The sequence below is a fragment of the Typopeltis vanoorti genome, chromosome 3 (genome assembly GCF_054136105.1).
Source record: "Typopeltis vanoorti isolate ZY-2024b chromosome 3, IOZ_Tvanoo_1.0, whole genome shotgun sequence".
In the NCBI taxonomy this organism is placed as follows: Eukaryota; Metazoa; Arthropoda; class Arachnida; order Uropygi; family Thelyphonidae; genus Typopeltis; species Typopeltis vanoorti.
The window spans coordinates 30,274,798-30,299,100 of record NC_143551.1 but is presented as its reverse complement, the minus strand read 5'-3'; the positions used below and the strand labels follow the sequence as shown (position 1 = coordinate 30,299,100).

Sequence of the window (24,303 nt, the reverse complement as noted above, 5' to 3'; positions counted from 1 at the left end):
ATCTTCAAATGAATACTTTCAAGAAAAGTATGACTGAGTACTTAGGCAGTACACCACCTTCAAAGGATACTCCCTCAATGAATCCTGACTCTGTGGTGATGCCCATATAATGGGAATAGAATATTCTGATTATATAGGCATCATCATATAATGTGATGATGACCATACTGATGGGAATATTCTATTCCCATTAGTAATAATATACTGGTGGAAACAGTATATAATGGATATAGCATGTTTTTTTTTTTTGTTTTTTTTTGATAAAGCAAAGAGAAAATATTACTGATGGTTACAGAGAAACAGTGTTGTCCCTGAAAGTGTAGGGTCAAGGAAGTAAGTATAGTGAGAGTGGCTTTGATGCTGTTGAGTGTGAGGCTGAGGTGAGCAGGAATGTCAGATATTTAGTGAGATGTTGCTCTATGCTGGGGAGAGAGAGATGAGATTAGTGAATGATAGGCAGGTGATAATGGGCAACTATGGAAACACTGACTGGAGTCAAGAACCACATGCAAGTGAGAATAATGCCACTACTTTACACAATGTGTGGTGGAGATAAAATGAAGGGCAATGTTGAGTACCACAAGCTGGTTAGAGTGATCATACAGTTTTAACATCAGCGGTTGGTAGAAAGGTGTTAGCTTCACAAAAAAGGTATGAAATTATACAGCATGAGCAAATAAGATAGGTGACTTGATTTGAGATCATCAGTTACTGATCGTAATGTCAAAATGTATCCCAAAAGTTAGAACAAGTAGTGAGAGTGAAATGGATGAATCATGAAATTATGCAGGAACTATAGAGGAAAATGTTATTGAAAAGGTATAATGAGGAAAGCTACTACATAAGGCACGTGTCATGAAGGCTGCAAATCTGACAGGGTTGATGAACTTAGTACATATGAAGAATCCTATAGAATTGTATAGTTATGTGACTAGTAGAAGAATGGATTACAGAAGACCGACTTAAGTTGATGACATGACACACTAGTGGCATCCATAGAGGATATAGTAGAAATGTTCAATAGTTAGTGTTTATTGTTGTATTCCATGTTATGGATGGCAGGCGTAGCACTGAATACAACTGGAAATAAATAACAGAGGTTAGCAGTTCATGAAAGTGGAGTTCGGGAATTTTAAATAAGTATGATGGAAATATGCAAAGAACTATCAGTGTTTAATAAATTTAGTTTAATCCTTTATCCAAGTGTGAGCAAACAAAGTTTGCGCCTGAAAGTATCTTCAGGACTGGGTTAAGGTGGTACAACACCAGGCAACTCGTTGCAAAGGTGGAGCAAGCTACCAACACTCCTATCTCAGTATCTCCTATAATGCAAAACACATCTCCTTGCGGATATGTCTAATGTTATGCATTAAGGGAAGGGCCACTACCCAGACTAGTTTCGACCTTTATTGAGGTCTCTTCAGTGGGAGCCAAGCCCAAATGGAGATATCAGGCAGAAGCATTAGCAGGTCATCTCTACCTATAGAGATGACACATCTCCTTGCGGATATGTCTAATGTTATGCATTAAGGGAAGGGCCACTACCCAGACTAGTTTCGACCTTTATTGAGGTCTCTTCAGTGGGAGCCAAGCCCAAGTGGAGATATCAGGCAGAAGCATTAGCAGGTCATCTCTACCTATAGGAATTGCCAATTGGTGTGCCACCCTTTTTTAATAATTTACTCTGGATTTAGAGAAAGTTGTTGAAAGTTTATTTTTCACTTGGTTAGAGTATAATAAATTTAGTTTAATCCTTTATCCAAGTGTGAGTAAACAAAGTTTGTGCCTGAAAGTATCTTCAGGACTGGGTTAAGGTGGTACAACACCAGGCAACTCGTTGCAAAGGTGGAACAAGCTACCAACACTCCTATCTCAGTATCTCCTATAATGCAAAACACATCTCCTTGCAGATATGTCTAATGTTATGCATTAACGGAAGGTAGCTTGCTCCACCTTTGCAACGAGTTGCCCTGGTGTTGTACCACCTTAACCCAGTCCTGAAGATACTTTCAGGCGCAAACTTTGTTTGCTCACACTTGGATAAAGGATTAAACTAAATTTATTATACTCTAACCAAGTGAAAAATAAACTTTCAACTATCAGTGTTCTTGGCCAAGTTCTTTAACAAGAGGTAAAAGCAGAAAAGAAAAATGGTTAATTATTTTAGATCTAGAAGAAATCTCTTCTAGAATAATCAAGAGATTTACTTTCTGTGTGAATTATGTGAATCCCACCCATGAAAGGTTGTAAATCTGTCATTCATTAGTTCTATGGGCTGAGGATTAGACAATTTAGTAACTTTGCTCTAGAGACCAAATGTGAAACTCTTTCAAGCCATTTCATGCCTCCAATAAGCAGGATTGTAGACTCACCAAGTGATGAAATGTATCTCCCACCTAAAGGAAACAAACATCTAGGACTGTATTGTTGGAGGCTTAATGGATTTTTTTACAACACTCAAAAAGAATTAAAATAGAATTTAATGCTTCCTATATTTCGTCTTAGTCACTAGGACATCTACGGGGATTACAAAAACACTTAATGTAACATATACACAAATAACAAACAATACTAAGCCCAACCACGTGGGTGACACTAAAGTCCTATCTAGGTAGAGCACCCTCTAAGGGCAGTAGTAGGTGGCCTGGAATGTAAGGTGGGAACTCTGGTGATGAGTGTTTCCCAAATCTTCGGAAGCATAATGCAACCATATTTATTGAGATTTGGTTGGTTTTTGAGAGCTGCTGCTGCTTCTAAGAAAAGTCTCTCTTTCTTGAATTTGCTGTGGTGGAGCATGGTGGTTTTCTTCCATGATACCCTGTGGGTGGTGTCCAAAACATGGTCAGCCAAGCCTGAATGGCCATAGTTGTGTTTGAAGATGTAAGACTTGTGTTCCTCTAGACGGATGGATGCTGATCTGCCTGTCTGTCCAAAGTACGCCAGCTTACAGGAACAGGGTACTTTGTAAACTCCAGGCAGAGAGAGAGGAGGGAGCTGATCTTTTGTAGAACGGATAAGGGTAGCAAGTTTGCAGTGGGGCTTATATGCTGTGTGTAGGTTGTACTGTTTTAGTATCTTGGCTATTTTTTCGGGTGTGCCTCGGATGTAGGGTATGGTGATGGCATTTTTAAAATCTTGTTGACGAGAAGGACGGGGAATGGGGGAGGAGTTGATTATTTTTTTGATACTGTGATCGCTGTAGCCATTGGAGAGGAAAGTGCTGTGTATATGGTTAAGCTCAGTAGTGAGGGCAGTTCCACTGGAACAAAGATTGTGGGCTCTCTTGGTAAGATTTTTAATAATGCCATATTGTTGAGAGGGGGTGGTAGTGGGAGAGTTTGTGAATGTATCTGCCTGTGTGTGTGTGGGTTTTCTGTATACGGTGAAGGTAAGTGTATCATTAGGCAGGCGTGTGACTAAGGTGTCTAGGAAGGGTAAACAATTGTTCTTTTCCTTTTCCATAGTGAACTGGATTCTTGGATGTAGATTATTGAGATGACTGAGGAAGGAGTCTAACGTGTCTGGACCATGAGGCCAAATAGAGAACACATCATCTACATATCTTAGCCAGATAGAAGGTTTGAGTGGGGCTGAGTAGGTAGAGCGCCCTTCACAGCAAGTTCAAGAAAGAGAGACTTTTCTTAGAAGCAGCAGCAGCTCTCAAAAACCAACCAAATCTCAATAAATACGGTTGCATTAAGCTTCCGAAGATTTGGGAAACACTCATCACCAGAGTTCCCACCTTACATTCCAGGCCACCTACTACTGCCCTTAAAGGGCGCTCTACCTAGATAGGACTTTAGTGTCACCCACGTGGTGGGCGTAGTATTGTTTGTTATTTGTGTATATGTTACATTAAGTGTTTTTGTAATCCCCATAGATGTCCTAGCGACTAAGACGAAATATAGGAAGCATTTTGAGTGTTGTAAAAAAATCAATTAAGCCTCCAACATGATGTCCTCACAGCACTTAAGCCTCTACACACGTAATCTCGGACTGTAGTAGAGTTCAAACCCATAACTGGTTAGAAAGAGCACAGCCACTATCCACTTGACCAAACAAGCTAGCAGAATAAAGTCTTCTAACATTACGCTGTTTCCCACCCAAGGTTAATTTTATGGCTTAAGGAAAATTATACCTTTTTTTTCACTATGCCTTGAATTAGATCCCATTTCAACAACTAAATTAAATAACTGATGTAAAAAATTTGGTATGAAAGTCAGAAATAAAAAGAAAATAGACAGAAACTTGAAAACATTGACGTCCAGAATGTAGAACTTATAGAACAAGTAAAACGTTTAAGCTATTTATGCACAATTTTAGTGAAGATGGCAATTAAATATTAAAATAAACAAGATAAGCAAAACAAATATGTTGCAAAATCAAATGAATAAATTTGTTATTATTAACAGAGATCAGGCAAGCTTTTCCACTCACTCTCCACTGTGAGAGACAGCAATCTTTCTTCATCCTTCTTAACTGTACACAAACTCAACCTCCATGGTTGCTCCCTTGTCCTCTCCCCACACTCCATATAATGAAAGATGTCATTAACCAGCATACAACACCCTTTCAGAAGTTTATTGGTCTCTATCATAACATTCCCCTCACTCTCCTGCTTACCAGTGTCTGCAGTGCATGTGTAGCAACGTGTCCTCAAAATCTATATTCAATGATCCCAATATCATCTTTATAACTCTACTTTGCATTCTCTCCACACCTTTGCTAGCAATCTATCCTTTAATCTTTGTAAACAATGCAAAATGAACGAACATTTCCTGTCACATCCATCTGAATAATATCAATATAACGTCTGAATTGAACAACAATTGTCCAAGGACTGATCATATTAAATCTGGATGACTCATATTCCCCTGTGCCACTTTCTGTTACCATCTGTCAGCCTCACTCTTATCCAATAAATAGTTTATATTACAATCCTATATCTTCTAATTTATTCAACAGCCTTTCATATGGTACCCTCTCAAAAGTACCCATCAGAGTAATTTTAGTGATACATTTTATTGTTTTTCCTCAGCAATCTGTGCTAAGTCTAACAGCACACCACTGTATATTTTATCCTTTTACCCTCCACTTTACATCAGATTGTCTCAAACTCAAGACTGCATGGAACATTATTACTATTATTGCTTTTCATGAGTTTTTACCCCAACTGCTCAAATCATCATTAGAAATATCTTCTGCTCCTATCTCATTGAGATATTAATATAGAATAAGAGAGAAATTAGTCAAAAAAAAAAGCTACATATTAGACAGTAGTCAAGGCAATTTTAACTCATGGATATGTGAATTCAGTTAGAAAGACAGGTTGATTGAACACCGGTGGAAGCCACAAACATGAGTTCTGCAAAAAATTAGACAAGGATATGAAGATGTTCCTCAAAACTGTGGACTGGATTAGGTCATTTATATACAGGAGAAAGAGGATAGGTGACAAGATCATTGCAGGAAGCCTTGGAGCCCTCCTGCAATGATGGCAAAGCTCAAAGAAAGAGATTCATTCACTGAATATCATAATGAGGGATCCCTATCTTCAAACACTGAAATAAAAGCTAGATACCTAATCAGAGAGGACTACAGAGAGACCAAAGGAAGACAATTTACTGAGTATGTCTTGATGCCAGACAGAATCAAAAGCTTTGGAAATGCCATGAGCTACAACACATGTCAAAATCTTTCTATGGCATATGTTCAGTGTTAGGTAACATAGGCCAAGAGGTCAGCTGTGGATCTAGACCAGTGATGGCGAACCTATGCCATCACTGGTCTAGATGTTGAAAAATATGTATTCTGATGAAAAAACTGCGATAAATCGTGTAAGATCGCTCTCAGTTAAGGCGAAGGTAGGTTTGTTCATTGAAAGAACTTTGTACCAGTACTCAGCAACAGAAAATTCATTAAATGTAATGTAAGTTTATAATTTCAGTTTATTAAATTAATTGTATAATATGAATTCATAGATTTTATATCAATGTCCTATTAAATAAATAGCCTAATATGATATGTATAAGTCACCATCTATGATTATGTAGTTACATTTATAATGCATATATGCAAGTGGCACTTCAACAACGTCAATATTAAAAAAAAAAAAAAAAGTTTGACACACCTGGGTAAAAAGGTTCACCATCACTGATCTAGACTGACAAAATTCATACTGATGGTTAATGATTAAGGTCTCTAGGTAATGGACAAGTGGAGAGCAATAAAGTTATGGCAACTGGTCAGTAGTTTGATGGCAAACTTTTATCAAACCCATTTTTTTTTTTGAAACAAGAAAGATGCAAATCTGCTTTTACACATTGAGACAGGTGTCAGCAGAGTATAGAAGAATGTAGAGGCAATATTATTATTACAGGCAGCTCCAAGGAGTCCTCAGACTCATCAAGGGAGTCACATCACATCAAACGCTAGTCACAGGCTGACTTTTGGACTCTACTCCTGAATAAACCACTCTCTGATATCTCTCCATCAACCACCCTCCTATCCATCTCACTAACCCTATATCCATTCTCATATGCTGCAGTTTACTGATTAGAATTCCATGTGGTATCCTATCAAAAGCTTTAGCAAGGTCCAGTAGAATCGCTGTAAACCCATTACCCTTCTCCAGTTCAGCCGTCACTGTGTTATAGAATGTGAGCAAGTTACTGAGGCATGATCTACCCTTCACAAAACCATGTTGTCCTCCCATAAAGTATCCCATTTTCATCTATCCAATCTTGTATTTTCCTCTTGACTATTTTCTCCAAGACCTTGACAACAATTCCTGATATGCTGATCGGCCAGTAATTTTCAACAGCAGTCTTGGAACCTCCTTTATGCAGTGAAACTATTTTACCCTCTTTCCATCCCCTCGGGACTTACCCAGACCCGAGACTCAAATTAAACAAAATGGTCAAAGGAACTGACAATTCTTTAGCCGCTTCTCATACGACACGAGCTGGTATACCATCCAATCCCACAGATGTATTCATGTTAAAGTTTTGTAATAGACTATTCATCTCCACTTCATTCACCACAATTCCCATATAAACTAATGGTTCCTTCATTCCTTCAATGTCACCACCTGGATGATATACTCTTGCTAAGTGCTCACTCAGTAATTCTACTATATCAACTGATTCGGTTACCTCCCTACCATTGGCATTCTTTAAAATCAATCTGCCGTATACATTTTTTCTTTTACTTGCAACATATCGAAAAAACTGTTTGGGATTCTTTTTAGTCTGCATGGCTAATGTTCTTTCATAATCCACTTTTGCTTTTCTTAGGTTTTGTTACCCTTCTGACCTGGGCTTTATACCGTTCATGTGCCTGCAGGTCACCTTTCTCCTTAAATTCCCTCCACAGTTGTTTCTTTTTTTTTCAGCTCAAGCTTAATGGTGTTATTCATCCATTTAATCCCTACTTGATTCATTATTCGGACTCTGGGTATACAGTCAGCTATTGCCTCCTGCAAAATCTTCTTAACCACCTCCCATGCACTATCAACATCTAGCCCTTGTAGTTTTACATGCCATGGTACTGAACCAATCAAACTCCTAAGCTTGTCATACTTACCAGCCCGATAATTCCACATGTACCCTTTCTTAATTGTAAATTCCACAACTTTAGCCACCTCCCAAGTCAAGACCCTATGATCACTCTCACCAATTGGTGGCAATGTGGTCATATTCGTTACAGCCAAATCCTCAGATGCAATTACTAGTCAAGCACTCTCTGACCCCTAGTATTTTCCATTACATGCTGTCGCAGATAGTTATCCCTTAATAACTGCATAAAACCCAATTCCTTCCTCCCGTATGTCCTCTCCTCCCCCCCCCAATGAATGCAACCATAGTTGATATCTCCCATAATAATTACCCTCCTTCCACTCATTTCTTCTATTTGCTTATGCATACATCTTTCCCATCAACTGGTCTACAGCAGCACCCAATTGTATATTTTGTTGTGCTAGCCTCAATCTCACACCAAATGGCCTCAAATGTGCTCTTTTCTCTATCCTGCAATTCAACTTCTATTCTCCTTGGCTGCAGCTCATCAATAATACTCCTCGTCCCATTTTATTCTGGTTACCTTTCTCCTTAAATTTCCTCCACAGTTGTTTCTTTTTTTTTTTTCAGCTCAAGCTTAACGGTGTTATTCACATTTAGGACAGGACAATAGGACAATTTAGGACAGGACTAGAAGACATTCATGTCTAATTCATGTGCAGAACAAAAGGTGAATTTTTGAAGCAATTTTTATAAATAAACAATAATATAAACAACAAGGGTGCACATAATTCTTAAAATTAAAAATAAATATCCATACTTGAAGCAGAAAAAGTAATCGATAACCTGAAATGTAGAAAAGGCAGCTGGAGTAGATGAAATTTGGCCAAAAAGGTTCAAATATGGAGATATAAAAGTTTTACAGTGGCTGCAAAATTCAGAAGACCTGGTCAGAGGTTTGAATTCCAGATGATTAGAACACAGCTCTCATAGTATCCATCCATAAAAAAAGAAATAAAACTGAATGTGAGAATTACAGAGGAATTTCCCTACTGAGTGTTCCTGATAACATTTATGCAAGTATACTGAGAAATGGGTAAGAAAAATTGTGGAAGGGAAGCTTGATGAAGAACAAGCTGGATTCAGGCCAAATTCAAGGTTGTCAGGATCAGATTTTCACTTTAAGACTATATCTTAAATCTTATCCTTTATCCGTGTTATATTCCCAAGAATATAACACGGATTTGTATTTAAGTTTTCTTGATCTGGAAAAGGCATATGACAAGGTGCCAAGAGAAAAGCTATTCAAAATGTTACAGTTATATGGTGTCAATGGGGCATTATATCAACCAATATTTAGTCTTTGAGTTGTAAGTCATCAGTTACAATTGAAGGAAGTACAGGAAGATGATTTGATGTTAAATCTAGTGTGAGACAATGATGTACATTATCCCCCTCTGTTACTCATTATTATCTATATGGATCACATTATGAAGGAAAGTGGTATTAAACTTTATATCAAAATTGGAGATGTTAATCTCAGCTCTACTTTATGCAGATGATGTTATACTTCTAAATAAATCTGCTACAAGTCTACAAGATTCCCTGACTAAATTGAATAACTGTTGCAATAAATATGGTATGAAAATCAGCAATAAAAAGACAATGAAAATAGGCAAAAACATTGAAAACATTAACTGTATCCTGAATGGTGAACCTACAGAACAAGTAAAACATTTCAGGTATTTAGGCATAATTTTTAGTGAAGGTAAATTAAATATGGAAATAGACCACCGAATTCGTAAAGTTCATATGGTGGGAAGTCAGCTGAATAAATTTATATGAATAAGAAAGAAATTAGTCAAAACGCTAAATTAGATGTATACAAGACGATGTTCGAACTAATTTTAACTTATAGATCTGAGAACTGGGTTAGAAATAAAACATTTGATCAAAGACTGGATATCTCCGATATGAGAGTTCTGATTAAGATTAGTGGAGTGAACAGATGGCATCAATGACAGCATCGCATTAAAAATGGGGACATTTTTATTATTATTATTATATGACACCTCCAAAGAGTCCAAAGACTCAACAAGGGAGGGAACTTACTGTACAGCTCTCCATCTCACCACTTAATTCACTAACTACAGCGAACTGAAACTACCATTAATGCCATCTACTGCCCACCACCACTAGTATTTTTGTCTGTAAATTGTGTTTTCTCAAGGCCGATTTGCCTGTATGTGAGATGAAAAACCCGAGTTTCCAGGAGAAAAAAAACCTGCTACTTCCGTATGAGATTGGCTAAACTCACCTTCAACTTAAAAAAAAAAAACCATATAAAGATTCCTCATCACGATGAGAATCAAAATTAGGCCTTTTCCAATCGAAGGGCACAATGTACCTTGGTTCTTCCAATTGTGCTGCAGAGATGCTTATTATGGAGAATTCGCCATTGTTAGCATTCAGCAATGTGTTAGTGGAGCTAATCTCAGGTGATATGGTCACTTGAACAGAATAGGAGAGAAAAGATTAGCAAAACAAAATTTAGCAGGGAAAAGACTTAGAGGAAGACCAAGATGCAGATGGATTGATACAGTAAAAAGTGCCTTAAAAGACAGAAGTATAAGATCTGATAATAATGGAATTTTGACAGATAACAAATTAATTTGGAGTAAATTTGTTGATTAGAAGTTAGTAATGGTGCAACTTTTTTCATGTAGTAGTATTATAATATTTTATAACTATTATAACATTCATTATTGATAGATGAGAGTTTGACTAAATCGTACTTACCGGGTGCAAAAATTAAGGATGTAAGTTAGAGTATTAGAGCGCAAAAGCAGAGGGGGAGAGAAATGATAGTCATGGCAGGAACGAATGATTTGAAATGAGATAAATTTGATATGAGAGAGGACTCGAAGGAATTATTAGAGGTAGCGAAAGAAAAGGGTGACAGAGTTAGGATAGTGAGTCTGTTGCCGCAGTATGACAGAAGAGTTTAGAAGGATGGCCATAATCGCAAATGACCTTTATGCGCAGGATATGCAGACAGTGTGGTGTGGAGTTTGTGGATGTGTGGAGTGAGTTTGATGGGCGAAAGGATTTGTACAAGATGGATGGCTTGCATTTCAATGGATTTGGTGTGCGAAGACTGGAAAAAGTGTTGCTGAATGAAGTGAAATTGGATGTGCAAAATCAGGGAAACTAGAACTATTAAGGAGGGAGAAAAGTGGATATGCAGACATCAGTGAGGCAGTTGAGTGTAAGAATGTATATAATGTGCCAGAGCCAGTACGAAGGACAAGAAATCAGAACGGGATAGTTAGTGTAACGCATCAACATAGGGGTGAGACAAATGGAACTCTGCATTTCGTGTATACTAATGCTAGGAGTATTAGGAACAAGAAGGAAGAATTTTTGGCCTTGGTCGGCTGTTCCTGGCCACGGGTTATTGGCATTAGTGAAACATGGCTGACAGAAGATGATACAGTTAGTGGTATAGAATGTGTAGGGTGTAGTGTGCTCAGGAGGGTTAGAGAGAATAAAATGGGGGAGGAGTGTTACTGATGATAGCTAATGAACTGCAACCAAGGAGAATAGAAGTTGTATTGCAGGTAGTGAAAAGAGCTCATTCGAGGCTATTTGGTGTGAGATTGAGACTAGCATAGCAAAATATACAGTTGGGTGCTGCTATAGACCAGGTGATGGAACAGATGGAGGAGATAGTATGCATAAACAAATTGATGAAATGAGTGGAAGGAGGGTAATTATTATGGGGGGATTTCAACTACGGTAACATTGATTGGAAGGAGGAGAGGACACATGTGAGGAAGGAACTGGATTTTATTCAGTTATTAAGGGATAACTATCTGAGACAGCATGTAATGGATAATACTAGGGGTTCAAGAGTGCTTGACCTAGTAATAGCATCTGAGAATTTGATAATGAATATGACCATGTTGTCACCTATTGGTGAGAGTGATCATAAGGTCTTGACCTGGGAGGTGGCTAATTGTCTGAAATTTTAGATTAAGACAGGGTACATGTGGAATTACCGTGCTGGCAAGTATGAAAAGCTTAGATGATTGTTTGGTTCAGTGCCATGGCATGTAAAACTGCACGGGTTGGATGTTGATAGTGCATGGGAAGTGGTCAAGGAGCATTTGCAGGAGGTTATGGCTGATTGTATACCTAGGGTCCGAATAGTAAATCAAGTAGGGGTTAAATGGATGAAACAACAAAGAAACAACTGTGAAGGGAATTTAAGGAGAAAGGTGACCTGCAGGCACACGAACGGTATAAAGCGCAGGCCAGAAGGGTAACGAGTGTGGTAAGAAAAGCAAAAGCGGATTATGAAAGGAAATTAGCCATGCAAGCTAAAGAGAATCCCAAACAGTTCTTTCAATATGCTGCAAGTAAAAGAAAAACTGTACACGGCAGAATGATTTTAAGGAATGCCGATGGTAGGGAGGTCACTGAATCAGTCGATATAGTGGAATTACTGAGTGAGCACTTTGCAAGAGTATATCATCCAGGTGGTGACATTGAAGGAACCATTAGTTTATATGGGAATTGTGGTGAATGAAGTGGAGGTGAATAGTCTATTACAGAACCTTAACGTGAATACATCTGTGGAATTAGATGGTATACCAGCACGGGTCTTACGTGAAGCGGCTAAAGAATTGTCAGTACCCTTGACCATATTGTTTAATCAGAGTCTCGGGTCTGGTTTAGTCCCGAAAGGGTGAAAAGAGGTAAAAATAGTTCCACTGACTACTGTTGAAAATTACCGACCAATCAGCATATCAGGAGTCATTGTCAAGGTCTTGGAGAAAGTAATCGAGGGAAAAATACAGGAATGGATTGATGAAAATGAGATACTGTAAGGGGGACAGCATGGTTTTATGAAGGGTAGATCATGCCTCGGTAACTTGCTCAAGTTTTATAACACAGTGATGGTTGAACTGGATAAGGGTAATGGGTTTACAGTGATACTGCTGGACCTGGCTAAGGCATTTGATAGGATACCACATGGAATTCTAATCCACAAACTGCAACATATGGGAATGGATATAGGGTTGGTGAGATGGATAGGAGGGTGGTTAATGGAGAGATATCAGACAGTAGTTTCCTCAGGAGTAGAGTCCAAAAGATGGCCTGTGACTAGTGGTGTGCCACAGGGTTCTGTTCTTGGACCACTGCTGTTTTTATTCATTACGATATAGGGAAGGATCTGAGAGGAACAGTTCATTTGTTTGCTGATGATGCAAAGTTGGGTAGGGCAACAGTGAATGCAGAAGATGTCAAAATTTTGCAGGATGATTTGAATAGATTGGAAATCTGGGTGTCAATTTAATGTGGCAAAATGTAAGGTTATGTATTTTGGGGTGAAAAGATTAGCAGCAGTATATCACATTGGTGGAACTGTACTCCAAGAGATTGATGAGGCCAGGGACTTAGGAGTGTTGGTGGATAGGGAGTTGAAGTTTCGGGGGCACATTGCAAAACAAATCAGCTCAACAACTCACTTGGTTGTTGAAAAATACTTTGACGAGCAGAGACAAGCAAGTTATTGTTCCTCTGTATCGAGCCTTGATAAGATCGCATCTCGACTACTGTGCCCAGATTTGGTCATCTAGGTTTCTTCTTGATGGGGAAGAGGTTGAAAGGATTCAGAGGCAAGTGACCAAGATGATAGCAGGTCTATGGAATGAACCTGCTGAGAACAGGTTGAAGATTTGTGGGTTGCAAAAATTGGTTGATAAGGTGGAAAAGGGGAGATATGATCGAGACATTAAAATTGCTGAAGACTTTCTATAGGATTAATTCAGAGGATATTTTTGAGAACAGGACTGGTGGTGGGAGGACTAGGGACATCCATGGAAGCTGGGTAAGAGTATGGTTAGTAAGGATGTTACAGCTAGGTTTTTTACTTTTAGAGTGGTGAATGAGTGGAATAAACTGCCAGAGTCTGTTGTGGGTGCTATGACAGTGAATGAGTTCAAGGCAAAGTATGATAGATACTGTGTGAATGTCGAATAGTTGTGATGGACCTGATGTTTAGGGGCTCCCTCGATGAGTCTAAGGACTCCTTGGAGTCGCCCGTAATAATAGTAATAGTTATAGTAATAATCACAATATAATCAAAGTGTTGGAAAAATTAGTTAGAAATAGAATACAGGATTGGGTTGATCAACATAAGATTCTCTATGATGGTCAGCATGGTTTTGTGAAGAGAAGGTCTTGTGTTAGCAATCTACTTATGTTTTATATGGTGATGATTGTTTTGGATAAGGGATAATCATATACATATAAGCCTAGAGCAGTGGTTCTCAAAGGGTGTGCCAAGGCACGCTGGTGCGCCCTAGAAGATTTCCGGGTGTGCCCGGTGGTATTCCAGAGAAATATGTGTCCAGATATAAAAATAAATATAGTTACTCTATTATACCTTTTCTTTACGGATATACCGCTCTTTTTGTCGACACATCATTACTATGTTAATTAACAGCGGTTTTTCTTGCAAAGAGAACAAGAATATGGTTTATTCTTGTTGTGTATATTACTTATTTTAAAAGTGTTGGAAGTGGATGTTATGTGCATATTACTTATTTTCAGATAAATACACCCAAATAAAATGGATAGATTTCTCAAAAAGAAGCGTGATATTGCAGAATCAGTTTCTGGAAGTGAGCAAAAGTTAAGTGCAAGTAAGAAAGCAAAATCGCAGCCTACTCGCAAATATAATGAAAGTTATTTAAGCTTTGGTTTCACTTGGACTGGAAGTGAAGATCATCCTTTGCCGCTATGTTTAGTATGTGGTTGTAAAATGGCAAATGAATCATTGCTTCCTAGTAATTTGAGTACACATTTTAAAACTATACACTCTAATTTACAAGATAAATCTGTAAGTTTTTTCAAGAGATTGTCTGAATAGCAAACAAAAGCGACAAATTCTTTTAAAAGTATAATGACTGTTTCTGATAAATCTCAAATCGCTTCTTATCAAGTCTCAGAAGTGATAGTAAAAAATATGAAAGATCATACTTTAGGTGAGTCACTTATTTTGCCTGCATGCAAAAAAATGGTCATGACAATGCTAGGAAATGAAGCAGCAATGAAAATAAGCAAGATTCCTCTGCCCAACGATACAGTTCACAGGCGTATTATAGAAATGTCTTCTGATATCGAGAAAAATGTATGCAGTAATAAACTTCAGTATTCAAATTTTACATTGCAAGTTGATGAGTCAACAGACATTACCAACAAGGTGCAACTCTTAGCATTCGTCCGTTTTATTCATGAAGATCAAATAGTAAATCAGTTTCTTTTTTGCAAAGAATTAAGTGTGTCTACAAAAGGTGAGGACGTTTTTAACATTTTGAATAGCTATCTTGATAAATGGCAGTTAACATGGAAGTCGTGTGTAGGCATTTGTACAGATGGAGCCCCTTCCATGGTAGGATGTGTTAAGGGCCTTACATCTTTTGCAAAAAAAACAAAATGAGAATGTTATCGTAACTCACTTTCTTCATAGGGAGGCCTTGATGGCAAAAACATTGGGAGAAAAATTAAGAGAAGTTTTAGATCAAGTTGTTCAGATAGTAAACTTTATTAAAACAAAACCTGTCAAATCGCGTTTATTCGAAAAGATTTGTATCGATATGGATTCACAACAGAGACGGCTGCTTTTACACACTGAGGTGAGGTGGCTGTCAAGGGGGAAAGTACTTACCCATGTATACGAACTACGACAAGAATTTCTTGCGTTTTTTGAAGAGATGAAACAATTACATTTTTGTAACCTCCTTCGGTGCGAATTTTGGATTGCCAGGTTACAGTATTTGGCCGATATATTTCAGCAGCTCAATATTTTAAATACTAGCATGCAAGGGAAAGAAGAAAATATTCTCACATCCACTGACAAAATGAAAGTGTTTCAGAGAAAACTACAGATTTGGAAAAGAAAAGCTGTTGAAGGTAATTTGGAAATGTTTCCATTGGTAAGTAACACTTACATAAATGAAACACTTCCAATAATAGTTGAACATTTAACAAGTTTAGAAGAAAAATTGAGTTCTTATTTTCCATCACTTAACACTGAACAATACGATTGGATTAGAAACCCATTTATGGAAACTTCAAGTGATTTTGGTTTAACATTAACAGAAGAAGAAGAACTGGCAGCTATATCCACTTATCGTGGATTGATGATTAAACATAAGGAATTGTCTCTTGAATCCTTTTGGATTTCTATAAAAGAAGAATATGTGTCAATATCTAAAAAAGCTTTGAACATTTTACTACAATTTTCAACATCATATTTATGTGAATTAGGATTTTCTACCCTCACCACAATTAAGTGTAAAAAGAGAGGAACTCTTCAATGTATTGATGAGGAAATGAGAGTTTACCTTTCAAATATATGCTCAAACATTGAAGCAATCGCTAGGACACATCAGGCTCATGTTTCTCATAAACACAAGAATGAATAAACTTAAGGTATGTTTCATTTTATTTTTTTTTATCACATTTTTTTTTTCTGTAATATTTGACTTAATTATTATAACATATTTCTCAGAAATTTGTATATAGTGCGCCTACAATTATTTGTAGGATTTTAAATGCACCCCAACTTCAAAAAAGTTTGAGAACCACTGGCCTAGAGGAACAAGAAATAGGGGACAACGACCAAGAAGAAGATGGACTGAGTCCAGAACAGGCCACTTGGCCTAGAACCTGGATAGGAAAAAGAAGAAGAATCATATACAGTGATATTCTTGAACTTGGCAAAAGCATTTCATAGATTACCACATGATAAGTTGCTGTACAAGCTGCAGAGGATAGGAATAGATATTGATTAGATGGATTGGAGATTGGCTCTCTGAACAATACCAGAAAGTTGTGTGTGATGGAGCCATGTCTCAGAAAAGGAAGGTGACTACTGGCATGCTTCAGGGTTCTGTTCTTGGGCCCCTACTGTTTAACTTATTTGTTAATCATATTTCATATGGATTGACTAGGGTCAAATGTTTGCTACAAACACTACAGGAGTAGTGTTGATGCTAATTCTCTAAAGGAGATTTGAATAGACTTTTAGCCTGGACAAATAAGTGGGGGTTGCAGTTTTAATAAATGCAAGGTATTACAATTTGGGATACAGAGATATAAGGCTACATACTGTAATGGTAGAACTGTACTTCAAGAAGTGGATGAGATTTGGGATCTTGGAGTGATATAGACTTGAATAGACTTTTAGCCTGGACAAATGAGTGGGGGTTACAGTTTTAATATTAATAAATGCAAGGCAGTGGTGTAGCTGGAGCTTTTGCAGGCTGGGGCAGTCCCTGAGTTTGCCGCTCCTCTCAATACACAACAAAAATACTACAAAAAGTCAAAACGACATATAGGGAAATAAATTAAAACACTATGTTTATTTTTGAAGTAAACCTTTAATTTCAACATTCTAAAATGTTATTTTTCTTGATTTTCTGTTAGCAAAATCGATGACATTGTCGAAGTCTATTTCATAGTAATGTAGGTAATTCTTAATCAGTTTTATTTAGAAAAACTCCTCTCACAACTAGCAACACTTACAGCAATTGTGAGGAAAATTCGATGTAGTATTATAATAGTTGGAACTGAGTTCTTGAGACTGTATTTTAGAATTAACTGCAAAAGTTCAAAAATATTCAAAGTGCTGCCCGGGGCAGACCGTCCCCCTCTAGTTACACCTCTGATGCAAGGTATTACACTTTGGGATACAGAGATATAAGGCTACATACTGTAATGGCAGAACTGTACTTCAGGAAGTGGATAAGATTTGGGATCTTGGAGTGATGATAGACAATGGACTGAAGTTTTGGGGTCACATGTTGCAAAGACTGCACATTATATTGCTGCTATGATAAAAATTACATTGACATGTACGAATAAGGAGTTAGTGGTGCCTCTATATAAGGCATTGGTCAGACCACATATGGACTACTGTGCTCAGATTTGATCACCTAATTTTCATTGCGATGTGGAAACACTAGAGAGGGTCCAAAGATGAATAACCAATGTGATATCAGGGCTGTGGTGGTTATGGGGGAGCATCTGAGAGAATGTGGTTACAGAGATCGTTGGATAGGAGGAAAAGAGGAGATATGATAGAGACCTTCAAATTAGTTAAGAAATTCTATCAGATTAAAACAAAAGAAATTATAAAGAGTGGATGTTAAGATGGGAAGAACGAGCGGTTGATGTGGCGAAGAAGAGTGTGAGGAGTAGAATTTTTATGTGGAGAGTTGTGAGTGAACTGCACTGCAAGCATAGGTAGTGTTAATAACTTCAAAGCTCATTATGATAGACATGTTGCTGGTTGAGTGGGTTTCCCACAATGAGTCTGTTGACTCCATAGAGGTTAACAAATAATAATTATCCTGTACACCACTTGAGGGTACATATAAGGAATTTGATGAAGATAATTCTTAACAATTTAGGGTTATAAACATATGATGGGGGGGGGGGATTTTTCCAGCTTATACCAGTACTTAACAAATTATGCAAAATCCTATTCACCATGAAAAAAAAAATATGCACTCACCTAAGATCTCCCCCCATTTTTAATGATATGTCCCGATAATTCAATAGGAGTTCAATAAAGTGATAAGTGGTGCTGCTACATCGTTGTTTGGAAAACATTTCTTGTGTGTAAGAATTATTTCATTAAGCAGAAGACAATAAGCACAGAAAGAATGTAAAACATTGATTTTTTTCAGAAAATATAATTCATTACATTAATTTCTGCTACTAAAATGGCCCTTTATATTACTAATATTCTTCTGTGAATTTGGTTGTTAATGATGAAGAAATGCATGAGTGCAAAATGAGTAATCATAATAGGGGGACTTCAATTATCTGAACATTGATTGGGTAGCAGTAAAAATATGAGAAGAATGAAACAATTTAGTGAGCTGTTATGAGACACCTTCCTCTGGCACCACATGACAGAGGAAGATGTCTCATATATGATTATAGTGTCAGAGGTGACAGTGATCACCAGTTGGTGACAGTGATCATTCAGTACTCACTTGGAAAGTTAGTAAGTTTATGAATGTTCCATTCAGAAAAGTTTATGTGCTGAACTACAAAGCAGGAAATTATGACAAACCAAGATGTTGAAAGTTTATTTTTCACTTTGTTAGACTATAATAAATTTAGTTTAATCCTTTATCCAAGTGTGAGCAAACAAAGTTTGCGCCTGAAAATATCTTCAGAACTGGGGTAAGGTAGTAACAACACCAGACAACTCATAACAAAGGTGGACCAAGCTGACATCATTCCTATCTCAGTATCTCCCATAATGCAAACCACATCTCCTTGCGGATATGTATAATGTTATGCATTAAGGGAAGGGCCACTACCCAGACTAGTTTCGACCTTTATTGAGGTCACTTCAGTGGGAGACAGGCCCAGATGGGAGATACCAGGCAAAAGCAATGGCGAGGTCATCTTTACCTATAGGAGTTGCCAAAAGGTTGCAAACTTTGTTTGCTCACACTTGGATAACGGATTAAACTAAATTTATTATAGTCTAACCAAGTGAAAAATTAACTTTCAACATTTTTCTCTAAATCCAGAGTAATTTAATAAAAAGGTGGCACACCACCTTTTGGCAACTCCTATAGATAAAGATGACCTTGCCATTGCTTTTGCCTGGTATCTCCACTTCTGGGCCTGACTTCCACTGAAGAGACCTCAATAAAGGTCGAAACTAGTCTGGGTCGTGGCCCTTCCCTTAATGCATAACATTATACATATCTGCAAGGAGATGTGTTTTGCATTATGGGAGATACTGAGATAGGAGTGATGTCAGTTTGGTCCACCTTTGCTACGAGTTGCCCGGTGTTGTACTACCTTACCCCAGTTCTGAAGATATTTTCAGGTGCAAACTTTGTTTGCTCACACTTGGATAAAAGATTAAACTAAATTTATTATTGACAAACCAAGATGTATGCTGAGTTCTGCACCATGGTATTGAAAATGTTAAATGGGAAGAATATTGAAACTGTCTGGGAAGAGTTTTAAAAAAATACTTAAATGATGCAACATCAGATCCCTACAGTATGAAGAATAAATAGGGTAGGAATGAGATGGATGTGTATTCTTGTTAAGCAAGAGATTCATAAAAATAAAAAAAATATATCACGTGGAAGGAATACTGTGTGCATAAGGATGATGTCATTTATGAAAATTATAAGGAACAGGTCAGGAGAGTCACAACTGTTGTATGGAAAGTTAAGTCAGAGTCTGAAAAAAAAATTGGCTCTGCAAGCTAAAGAAAACCCAAGAGAATTGTATCGTTATGCTGCAATTAAAAAAATAATGAATATGAAAGAATAACTCCACTCAATACAGATGGTAGGTGGCTGGCAGATGCAGAAGAGATTAACTAATGAGTGTCCGTTTTGCTAAAAGCTAAAAATCCTGGTGTATGCCACACTGAGCTCACTGCTACCTCTTCAATGGATGATGAAACTGGGGTGTATGAGGAGGAGATGCAAAAGCTATTGCACAAATTGAATAAGAATTCTGCAATAGGAACTGAGATATCAGCAGAGATGCTAAAACATTATTCAGCTGGACTGGCTATTCCTTTGACTAGCATATAATTTCAGTATCAGAACAGGGAAGATTACAGAGTAGTGGAAAGAATGTATGCTAATGCCACTGCACCAGGGTAGTGCAAAGACTATAGTGCAAAGTATCTTGGCCTATCAGTATCTCCAGTGGTGGTGAAGATTTCACAAAAGTTAATCAAAGTTCGCATTCAGAAATGAGTTGACAGAGAATCTGTACTTTGCAATGAACTGCATGGGTTTACACTAAGGGAAGGTCATGTTTGAGTAATTTGCTCACATTCTATAATAATGTTAGTGTTCGGTTAGACAAGGGGAAGGGATACACCATGATACTTTTGGATTTTGCTAAGGCCTCTGACAGAGTACAGCATAGAAGACTGTTGCATAAATTGGAGAATGGGATTAGATTATAAAATATTTTCATGGATAAGAGAATGGCTGACTGACATAACCAAAAGTGGTATATTGAGGATGTGAATCTGCAAGATTTAAAGTAACCAATGGTGTACTGCAAGGATCATTTCTTGGTCCATTATTATTCAATCTATACATTAATGAAATTGGGAAGGATTTGACAGGCAACTTACAACTATTTGCTGATGCAGAGATAGGTAGGGCAATCAAGAATACAGCTGACATGCAGTACTAGCAGAATTATTTCAATAGGCTAGAACAGTGGGCATGTGAAAATGGCTATCAATTCAATGTTAGTAAATGAAAAGTCACAGTGTGGTGTGATGAGATATCCTTTTCTTTTCTTTTATTTGTTTTTTATTTTTACATAGGCTGGAAACCCTGCTCTAGAGACCAAACATGGGACTTTTTCCAAGCTACTTCAGGCCTCTAATAAGTGGGATGGTGGTCTCACACTGAGTGATGAAATTGACCTCCTACCTAGAAACAATCACAAACATCCATACCCATGTACAGATTCAAATCTGTGATCGGATGGTTGGAGAGCAGCTATGTTTACCACTTGGCCAACCAGGCTGGCATATTGCATGCAGATCAGGTCTACTGGTTCCTGTGGTGATTCTGATACAGTGGAGAGTGCAAAGGCAAGTGTTAAAAATGATATCAGGATTGCAGAATACTGATAATGATGGCAGATCGAGAATACACTAGCAAACAGTAGGAAGAGGGATGATATGATTGAGATTTACAAACTTTTGAAAGGGATATACAGGACACCAATACATGGTATTTTTCATTTTATGGAGGGTGGGGAAAAGACGAAGGGCATCCTTGCAAGCTGAATGCCATCAAGAAGTGCGTGAGAGCTACATTTTTCTTTCAAAGTGGTGTATAATTGGAATAGATTGCCACTGGATGTTGTGTGTACAAGCAGTGTGAACGAATTGAAGAAGAGGTATGATAGCTGGTGAGGGTAAAATGTGGCCACTCTCAATGAGTTCCTGACTCACTGGAAGTCTTTCTTAATAATAATATTCTATTTTGTCCAGTCTGCAGGTACTCCCCAGCTTGCAAAATCCTCCCACTACAGGCAGGTGGGTAAGCATGTTTGTTGAGCCCTCCTTACATCTATCACATTTTGCATTTCAAACTTATACTCTACAGTTCTGATATTTTGGTTACTTGCTCCTGCATCTTCAATGTTACATCACTGCCTGAATTATGTGCAGACCACAGCATAAACAAAATTTATTCTTATTTTTGCACATATTCAAGCTTCTTCAAATTAAAATATACATGTCCTAAAACCAACCATGTAAGTTATGAAACATCATTTGATTTTTACGGGGTACAGTGAATGTTATACAATGGTCCATATGTTCATAAATGAAACAAAAACTGGAGGACACAGCAGTCTGCCACCATGGTCCCAACAGTGATTTGTTTGACATATTGCATCAAGAAGGCTCAGAAATCTTTCTTTAAAAGTAGTTATTGAGGTTTATGTGAATTATTAAAGTATCCAAAGGAACTGCATTAAGATAATTTTTTTTTTTTTTAAGTTTGTTTTGACAATAGAAAATAATGTATATGTACTTTATTATACCAATTCAGTTTCATTTCTAATCTGATTATACCTTGCTTATTTTATTATTATATGGGCATCTCCATGGAGTCCACACTCACTAAAAGAGATCTGTAGTAGTTATTATTCACACAATGCCTATCACACCACTCATTTAACTAACCGCTTGTGATTGGTTATGGCAATCCATTCCACTCATGATCACTCTCCATGTAAAAAATCTAGCACTTGCTATAATAATCACAACACAAACAACTTCCAGTAGTAGCACTTCCAATAATGATCAATACAAGGAAATCACAACTTCTAATAGTGATTTGCTTTTTTTTTCTTTCTCCCTCCCTCCCTCCCTAGTCATGTGTTGAAAGGATTTTTAGCATGTGCTGTATAAAATCTTTTACATAACTTCTATGTTTCTATCATATTTCTTCTATCATTTTCTGCATTAAACTTTGAACATTATGAACTAAACTTCTTAATTCACAACCTATCTTCAATGGGAGGGAGTACTCCACAGATCAGTCACCATCTTGTTAACTTCGCTCATCCTTTCCACTACTTCTTCATACCATTGAAACCTGGGCAATCAAATCAGTACATATGTAGCTGTATTGAAATCTTTGTTATAGCTACATCCAGAGACCCATGTGGTATCTGTAAGTACCTTTGCAAAGTCCAGCAGTATTATGTAGTATTTCCTTTATCCAACTCCACTATCATTTTATTACAGGAAGTGAGTAAATTATTAAGATATCCCCAGGTACAAAGGTATGCTGCATCCCCCCCCACACACACATAGTATCATATACTCCAATCATTCTTGAATTCTACCTTTTACCAACTTCTCAATATCTTGACTATCATTCCTGTGATACTGACTGATCTATAATTTATTACCTGTCTTGGACCATCCTTTATGCAATTTTGTTCTATACTAGAAAAGACAATCTTATTTTATTACTCAAAAAATAATTAACACTCAAAACTTCATGGATTGTCAAAGTTAGCTACACACATAGCCTGAAATGGCAACCACTGTCAGTTTACTTCAAAACACAGTATAGTCAAAAAAATGAAAGTAAAAAAAAAAAACGGACCTTAACATGCTCAAATTGCGATTTAGTACCGATTATAAAAGATAAGGGTATCCTGAATATATATATATTCGGTCATATTTTCTCCTCTTTGCCCAACTGCATCAAAAACAGGAATAGTCTTTTTCATGTCAAACTCAAGCTTCTTCCACTCGTGTTATGAAACTATGCACCAACCGATGACACACCATCCAGATGTATTATTATTATTATATACAAGGTGCCTCCATGGAGTCAAAAGACTCATCGCGGGAGACCTAAATAACTTTAGGAAGTCTGACGCTTTCTTTTTATTATATCATTTATAGAAAAATAACAAAACAGCTGAAACCAAGAAATGTTTACATTAAATAAGTGAAATCTCCTGTATCACACAATTCCAAGCACACATTTATTTATAGCATGAATAGAGATGGACACATGTATATACATGTGTACATATGAAATCGGAAGTAGTGCACACGAACTTACCGGCAGTAAAGAAAGCAGACGTCAAATACAGTACATAAGATATGCAACGATTTCCTCAACAAAGCTGATTGAAACTGAGGAGCCTGAATAGTTTTCAAATTGAGTAGTGTTTTAAAACAACATTTGTAAAGCTAATATATCGCAATTTTAACGAATGAAATGATCATTTATAATTAGTGACATGACCGATTAATTCACTTGCTCCATCACTAGGCATATTTATCTCATAGTTACAGGAGATCAGAAATTTGCTCTTCTGCTTTATAAAACTAAGCATCGAAAACAGTCACAAACAGCGATCAGGAAACAGAAATAAGAGAAATCCGAAACCAAGTTAATAATTCCAATCGAAAGGGAAAAGAAGAACACTCTACACAGACAACCACACATACTTCTTATTCAAAGTCGAATACGAAGCGACCCCACTAAAATGTGATATATTTTCATAGTGCAACGTGCACAATTCGAGATATAAAAAATAAAATAAGTACTGTACTAATCAACGGAAAATAGCAAGGCATTTTTCATACAGCTGTCCTGAAGACATCTCAATTATAAAATATTACTATAATTTCGGAAAGTACGGTTGACAT

General features: G+C 37.2%; 1 protein-coding gene across 5 annotated transcripts in view; it reads right to left on the bottom strand.

Moving 5' to 3' along the window:
* The window catches only part of Miro (mitochondrial Rho GTPase), a 439,377-nt gene extending 415,293 nt beyond the window's left edge, over window positions 1–24,084 (bottom strand). For all 5 annotated transcript variants that reach the window (XR_016550640.1, XM_090415513.1, XM_090415514.1 and 2 more), the window contains exon 1: window positions 23,711–24,084. The gene's annotated coding sequence lies outside the window, so the exon portion shown is untranslated. The remainder of the gene's footprint in view (window positions 1–23,710) is intronic.
* Window positions 24,085–24,303: the final 219 nt, after the last annotated feature.